The sequence below is a fragment of the Aplysia californica genome, unplaced genomic scaffold (assembly GCF_000002075.1).
Source record: "Aplysia californica isolate F4 #8 unplaced genomic scaffold, AplCal3.0 scaffold00004, whole genome shotgun sequence".
Classification (NCBI taxonomy): domain Eukaryota; kingdom Metazoa; phylum Mollusca; class Gastropoda; order Aplysiida; family Aplysiidae; genus Aplysia; species Aplysia californica.
The window spans coordinates 503,913-512,565 of NW_004797274.1; the positions used below are offsets into that span (position 1 = coordinate 503,913).

Genomic DNA, 8,653 nt, shown 5'->3' on the forward strand with positions numbered 1-8,653 from the left:
GGGGGGATTGTATGTAGGTGATTGTCTTCCACAGGTGGTCGTTGAAGCAGGTTCCAATGACCAAAAGATAACACACTGAACGACAGTGACAAGAATTCTTCTTGTGTTTAAAAATTTAATAACCGATAAGTTTCATTGACTGGGAGAGAAGACAGTACAGTACAAGAAAAGAAACAACAACAAAAATGATGAAGAAAGAGAGAAAAGTTTTAGCACTCCAGAGTACATGATGGTATCATCCTGGTATGGCATGAGCTCTGAGCTTTTTGACGAACAGCAAAGTCATCATTATAATGTCACACCGCAGTTTCAATATTTCAATGGCACAGAGATCTCTTCACAAATCTTTGTTTAAAATAAATCAAAATAAATCAAAATAACCTCGATCAATCTTTTGAGTACAGAATACAGACAGTGTCAATGACTTTAAGTTTCAAGCTTTGAAATAGTGTTTAGTACACACACACATATATATATGATAATTGGATACATTCAAAGCCCTAATACACGCTCACTAAAATTATGCAATATTTACCATTCTTTACAGCGAGGTCTGCTTATAAACCGAAAAATGTCTTTTAATAGGATCATCAGATTTTCTTCGGTTTTGTTGGGTTTTCGAGACCCCACTCAAATAAAAAATTTCTTTACAACGAGGATGTTCTATCATGCAGCAGACTGATACTTCCCAGTACCCCAGGGGTGTTTTAATTTTAGTAAGAGTTTTACGGCACTTGCAACAAATATGATTTTACGGTGCTCGCAACAACAACAATAATAGGGCCATGCCAGAAGATTAGCTGTTACAAGAGAGTAACAAGTACATAAAAAAGAAGAAGGGGAGATGAAGTAAAGACCATAGAGATGTTTAGATAGGAAAGAAGGAGCAAACCACACCAGAGCACCCACCAGCCACCCGCTCCCAGGGGTGTGAAACAAGTGGCCTGCAGGTCATATATTCTGGCCTGCCAGCACTGAGTGTGTGTATGGCTTGGCTCTCCTTTACAGTTTTTTTTAACTCAGTTAATAAAATACTTCTTGTACACTCACTGGTCAAATTAGACTAAAGTTGACAGCGACTGGTTCAGGTCCTTTGTTGCAATGTTCAAAGTAGAGCTGCCCTTGCCAATTAATAATGTTACGTACACAGCTGTGCTATTATATAACAATATAAAGTGCCAGGCAAAAATATTGTTTTGTAGCTTGAAAACTGAATCAAAGAAGATTTCTCCTTTTTATTTTTAAATATCCATAAAAACGTTATATAATGAAATGGAGCTCTGATGATTTTCTTTGCGTTTAGTTTGAAAGACAGGGGGGGGGTTGTCGTCACCTCTCTCAGCATCAGAGGTGTCCACTATTGATTTAAGAGAGAGAGCAAATTAATGAAAAGGAGGACCACTTTTATGAGATTTCTGCTTTGAAAGGTACACCTTGACAAGTTCAACAGAATCAGGTCATAGCAGAAAAAAACCAGGCCAGTCAACAAAGTAGAGATAGAGAGATAAATTTATAGTCAGTGTACACTACACTAATGACATACAATTGTTTCACTCATTATAAAAGCAAAGAAAAAGGTCATGCGTCATCATGTAAATTGTAACTTTTAAAATTCATATTATGTGTGTAGATTTTTGCTTTTAGAACACCCTCGACGACGTATATCATTTAGGAGGCGGGCTTCCTACCCTGCTTGTCTGGACCAACCCGAACAGAGAGCACGAATTAAAATCCCAGCAGAAAGACAGAGATCTGTACTCAATAAAAAAAACCTCCCCAGTCAGGAATCCCACTCTCGAGTCTTGCGTGTGCAACAGCGAAGTGCCGAACCGCTGCACCACAGACACAAAATAATTGGTCGCTTTTTTAAAGACAAACAAGCGGGCTAACCCATATTTCGGGGGTTTCCAGAAATCTTGACCTACACCAAAAGTGGGTATTGTCCTACCTCTATAGGAGAAGTTTGGTTTTCAATTTGTTTGAGTAGAGAAAATTCTCCTTTCTTTTGAAGAAACTTTCTCAAAATTAAAAAACAGCATTTTTTTCAGGATAAAAGTGCTTAAATAAAATTAAAAGCGACCAATAGGTGTCTATCACTCAGTAAAATTATAAACTACAGGCGAACCTCTCCCAAAACTTGTTGCGCAGAGTGTCATTGAAAAACACAGGGCCCCCAGAGGAGGGGGGTGGGAAGTAAGTCTTTTACACACTTGTAAAGGTGGTCGTCTTGAACACAACTAGGTGGCCATCAGCCTGACAGCTGTTCAACCGATATTTTGGGAGGACTTCCGTATCAAGCGACCACTATGACGACAGAGTAAAACAGAGGGGTAGGGGTAGGGTTTACATTTCTAAAAGGTTCGGGGTAGGGTTAGAGGTCTCTTCTTAAAAATTGTGTTTGTTGGGGTGGTCGCTCGTTACAGAAAAGTCCTTCCGTGTGGTGTTATTGAAAAACGCAGGGCCCCTAGAAGGGAGAGGAGTGGAAAGTAATCGTTTTTTATACACATGTTTGTAGAAGTGGTCGGTTTAAACACAGGTGGAAGTTTTAATGTTCTGCGATAAACAATGATTGTTACTAGGATCTAGATCTAGATCTAGATTCTAGATCTAGATTTCTAGATTTAATCTCTGCTAATCTAGAGTCTAGATCTATAGAGTCTAAATATATTTAGAGTCTAGATCTTGATCTACTTTAACATGCCACAGTGTTGTTGTCTGTAGTCTGTAACGTTGTACAGGCTAAGACTAAGTGTACTCTATTGTAAACCAGGTTTTCTTAGAGGCCTAATGTGTGACATATAAAGTCATTGCTAATCTGAGAACTCACACACACGCACATATATCACAAATTTTAGATCTAGATCTATCTCTAGATCTAGATCTAGACTTCGGAAGGACTTCCGTAACGAGCGACCAACCCATCAAACACAAAAGAAGAGGCCTACCCTAACCCTACCCCTAGATCTACCCCTACCCCTAGCCCTCAATTCTGCTCTGTCTCATAGTGGTCGCTCGTTACGGAAGTCCCCATGTCAAAAACCTTTCTTGTTGTGATGTAACCATAACAATTGACAGAAAGACAGTCACAATGGAAAGGAAGACTTGCAAGAGACAATCAATGGAGTACAGTACAGTGAGAATGTAGAACTTACCTCAATGAATTTACTCCGAATGTGATAATATCCACAAAACTAAAGCAGAATCATCACTGGCCAGTACTTCCAGGGTTTACAGCATACCAAGCACTGAAACTTGATGTAACTGAGCGTTCCAATCACGCCCTCTCATCCGTCTTCAGAACACTCATCTCATGACAAAACCACTGTCCAGACGCACTATCAAAGACAAGCGACCACCGCTGTACTAAGCCAACACTAGAGACCAGGCTGACTGACTGTTGTCCACGGTCACTTGGCCTACTAGCCTACTAGGCCGAGAATCGTGAATCAGAAAATTAAAAGAACACTGCTATGCGGAGTACGAACAGGAACAGACTTTGAGAACACACCAAACAGGGAATAGGCCAAAGTGCGCTCCTCGGCGAAGACCTGCAATTTATCCGTTAGGCCTAGGCTAGGGTTAGATTTTTCAGCTTTCTATGTTCTTTATTTCGAATCTACTCTCTATCAGAAACAATAAATATGTTCCTAATAATTTTATTGATGTTTTTACCAGTATCTTCTCCTGTGATCTTATCTGAAACAATTTTTCCACACATCAACGAAATCCGTTTCATTCAACATTATAAACCTGGGATATTCGCACTTCGTTATGTTCCTATATTATTAAAATTCTCACTTAGTCCGTTTCTTGTTTAGAAAAGAAAAATCAAGGGAAGCCACTACAATAAATAATATTGTCTAACATTTTCCATGAAAATTGATTAGGGTTATCTCCTGTGTTAACCTGTTATTTTGCTTTCGCTTCCATAAATTTTAGATTAATTTTCATTTTAATATTATAAGGGCCCATTTCCGCTTTGCATTTTGCGTCTAAGTTGGGCCTGAAGTGTATCTTTATCTTGAGATAGAGAGGAAAGCTCACTTTAACAATGTTTGAATTTGAAGATAACCAGGACACTTGTTGGAGCTGCAACTAATTGGGTGAAGGCTAAGAGAGATGAGAGAGAAAGAGAGAGCGAGACAGCGAGAGAGAGAAAGAGAGAGAGAGAGAGAGAGAGAGAGAGAGAGAGGGAGAGGAATGGGGGTGTTTGTCTTGCATTCAAGACTAGGTACTTCCATCATAATTTTTCCTGGCTTTAATATCGGATTCTTAATGACATCGTAAACTGGGATCAGGTGCATAAGTCGGCTCTTCAGGGGTGAAGATGACTTCCTGATCAAAAGAAAGTATTTTAGAGCGCATTGACCGATGCCAGGGAAAGGGAAGGGCGGTATAAATGGAAATGGCGTGACAGAAATCACGGGTCTCTCCCTCTCTCTCTCTCTCTCTCTCTCTCTCTCTCTCTCTCTCTCTCTCTTTCCCATAACTTTCTCTTTTCTCTCTTACACACACTGTCGTCCCACTCTCTCTCTTCCTCTGTGTGCGTGTGCGTGCGTGTGTGTGCGCACGCGCGCGCTTGAGAGCTGGCACATTGACTTATGTACTTAATTTGAGACTGAAATTCATTTTAAGACAGAGGTCTCCCTTTTTCTCATTAGATTAAAATGTTCAAGCAAGATTATATATTAATATGTACTTTTGCCTTTGCTTATTTGGTGGGGAAGACAGGTCAGAGAACTTTGAAATAAGGTCGATGACCGCAATGAACTGGCTTGATGATTTCAAAGCGGTAGAGTTATTAACAAAACTTGCTCTTCCAATTTCCTCGATGTCTTTGTAAAGTATGAAGATCACCTCAGTTCAACAGGATATGTAATATATCTGTGTTTTTATTATATAAATGTATTGAGGCTCTCGTGGCGTTTGCCTCTCATTCAATAGGTACCGAGTTCGAATCCGGACAGCGACGGAAAATTTTCTTCTTTTAAAATGTTCTCCTTTCACCTCTTTTCCTGCTCTCTAACAATGTTCTGTCTTCTGCTTTCGTCTCCACTTTCTGCCCCCACCCCCTCACATCCTTTGCCCTCTTTTCTGGGCTCCTGACTCTTTCTACAGCCTTTCTACTGCTTCTCCTTGGCTCCTTATTTCAGCTGTCTTTCAGCCACACCCCTAATCTTATGGTAGTTAAGATCGAATATCTAGCCTTCTCGGAAAAGGGCCAAAACTCTCAGAGGTCCCGTTAGCAATTTGCGCACGTTAAAGATCCCTTGGAGGTCCAAAATCGATAAGAGTAGCGACTCCAGGGCAAAATTCAAAATTTCCTACAACTGAAAAATATTTAATGTGTCCCGCGCTCTCATACATATGACCTTATGCAGTTTCGAGTGCCGTAAACACGAGACACGTATTTAAAAAATAAAATAAAATAAAATAAATGTATATAATTTGATACATTATACTATACATAGATTAAGAAAACAACACACACGTACTGCTATATACAAAAAAAAAAATAACCCAGCACAAAGCAAGTCTTGCAATTCATGATTACCTATTTGGAGACTCCAGAAGTACGGGTTTAAGCGGGTTTTTAAAAAAGTATAATTTGTTTTCAAATATGGGTGTTTTACACCCACATCGACACAGTTTTGCTTAGGAGGGAGATTACAACCCTCTCTGTCAGGGCCAACCCGGGCTGAGAGGGTTACGACATCCAGGCAGAAAAACCAAAGCACTCGATATATTATATTCTCCCCACCCGTGAACCGAACGCAGGTCTTCTGTATACGAGGGTGAAGCGCCTTAACGCTACAACCATAGCGAAGCCGTTCTGTCAGTTTCAGATCCTCGAGAGTTTAATGTCGAGGAAATTTGACCGTAGGATCAAACGAGTGAATTTAGTCATGACCTCTGGACGCGCAGGCGCAAGAAAATGTGAGACCAGTTTGTTGTTGTTGTTGTTGTTGTTGTTGTTGTTGTTGTTGTTGTTGTCGTCGTCGTCCTCGTCGTGGTTAATCACACTCATGTGGCACGGTTGTGAAATCACACACTGGTCAATATAGTGAAATCGAAGAAACCGACATCTTTCTGTTAGTTGAGTAATTTTTTTTTTTCTCGGTGTTTGAGGCAGGAGGGCGGGGGAGAGGGGCTCAGGTGTCTTTTTAGTCCACCTAAAAATATTTCTATGTTGATTATACGGAAAAACGTTAAGCAAAGCCACAAAAAATGTGAACTTTCATATTCCAAGAACACTCAAGCTTTGAAAGTCTCCAAACTTTGGCCGCCATTTTTCACGAAGTTTACCTCGGACACCCAGGTATTCTGTTAAAGCTGGATGGGTACGTGTATTTTTTTTCAAACGCAAAACAAATTGACAAGCCATGAAATGATACCAATACTAACCCAATATTATGCTTAGAAATTATGCCAGCGCCTGAACCCACCGTGTCGCGACACATTTACCTTTCAAGGAAAGATGGCAACAACAGTGGTGCAGTTGGTAGACACAGGAAGCCTAAAGGAAAGAAGCGATGTTGCAACATTTCACAAAGTAAATTGAATTTAGTATTCCTCTCAAAGAATGACGTGTCCAGCCCTCCTCCCTGTCTCAGTAATAATCGTTACTCACGTGACACTTCTTATCTGTGACCTGAACTTTTAAATGGAGAAGTACGTTGGCCTAATTCAAAAAGTTTATAACCTGACAGAAAATTGGTTGTCTGTTTAGATCAAGTTAAATGAACGTTTACTACGAAAGACAAGAAGTGAGAAAGATTATTAATTTAGCTGTCAGCAGTCTTTATCTCGACTCGAAAAGAAAAGTAATTAATTAGCGCAAAGCTTACCTCTTACCCGTATAACTCATAAATTGAGTTTACGGCTAACCAAACATTATAATATAAGTAATACAAGAAGCCATCAATAATGGCAGGATGACGTGTTTCGTTGATATCGAAGAGTAGATTGTTTGTGTTGCTTTTGTATCAACGTAAGGGCTCGTTCGGATCTAAGGCGGTGTTCGTTTGTGTTCCTTAGTCACACACACGGACGAACGAATGCAATTCCTACATATTATGACTTTCTAGTTTTCAGACATAAGGCTTGTGTGGTATCATTAACGAGAGTTGACGTTCATGCGTGTCATTTGCCTTACCGCAGCCATAAAATGTATATCGTCAAATCTCGTGTGTTGGTGGTGGGCAGTGTCACATCGTTTTATGATAAGATAAGCTGATTTTGCGTTGATAGAGGTTTCTTGTAATCAGTGATTTATTTTTGTGTGCAGTCCAATTTGCTGCAGCTGGTTGTAAAATATTCCTAGTTCGACTCTGATATAAAATGAAAAACAATTTGTCTCATCAGAAAAAAATATGTTGAACTCAGCAGTAAAAACTCGCCTTACCCAAGCCTCTCGGCACTGTATATTGAAGGATGTACGTTCTCTTTTTCTCTCGCCTCCTTTTCTGTTATAAACCCCGTATGACAAGATATGTTTTTTGTTCTGACCCCTATATTGGTGGAAGGCACTCTCACGAAAAGACATGAGAGGTGGTGCGAAACAGGAGGTCATCAGTCAACTATCGTTGGCTAAAAGCACACCCGAACACGGCTTCCTGGTCTGAATGCACCCTTACACTGTTCTTCTCTCTATGTCTTCTAGACCAGTGGTTCTTACCCGAAATTTGGAAGAACTCCAAATCCGATATGGGTCAGTTTCATGGATTCGGTAGAGTTCAAAACAGACAGTGTGTTTGCGCGACGTACAATAGCGGTAACAACACCCTAGTGAAGAGTACAAAATCATCATCTAATATCATGATACTCAGGAAAATCCCCCATTGTTAATTCTTTTTTAGTTCTACCTCCCAGCTCACAGCTCAACTAACTTGCCATTTTCCTGGCACGGCCCTATTGTCCTGCTTTGTCACAGATCCCGTGCCTGTGTCATGTGAAAGTTAATCTCACTTTCTGTTTACCCCTCCTAAAGATCTCCATTGTTCACATTCATAATAGAAATAGCATCATTTCCAATTCTCTTATAAGCCAGGAAGAATAAGCAATGACATGATCGTTTCACCATAATATCTCCAATATTCAAAAGCTGAAAAATGGTATCATATCACAGAACAACGCCAAAGCCGAAACGAAACAATTAGCGAAACGACACCGACATGAAGTAAATCATGATAACGAGAATTTTGAAAGATCTTGTCGGTTTGTGAAAGTGAATTTCTTGGCTCATGACTCCTCCCAGTTTACGTGTTGTTTCGTACCGCAACTTATCTTCCAGCGGGTATGGTGTAGCGTTTAGACGCTTCGCTGTCGCACGCAGAAGACCCGAGTTCGATTCTCGGTTTTTCTGATGGAATGTTGTATATCTCTCAGCCTGGGTTGGTCCTTGCAGGCAGGGTCGGAAGCCTGCCTCTTACATTACATGACCTTAGTTGTGTTGAAGGGGGAGTAAAAAAAAATCCTACATTAATATTTCTATGGGCACACTGTTATAGCTCCGTACAGACTATTCGAGTGATATTATCCTTAACATAAATACGTTGCACTTTACCTGTCTTACTCTTCATACTGTTACTTTTTTATCCAACAGCCTACTTTTATCGGTAAAAGTACGTTTCGCCACCCCCTCCCCCCCCCC

General features: G+C 40.2%; 1 protein-coding gene across 1 annotated transcript in view; it reads left to right on the forward strand.

Moving 5' to 3' along the window:
- LOC106011126 (snaclec CHH-B subunit alpha) overlaps window positions 1–8,653 on the forward strand; it is a gene marked incomplete at its 3' end in the record, with an annotated part of 42,254 nt that overhangs the window by 25,014 nt on the left and 8,587 nt on the right.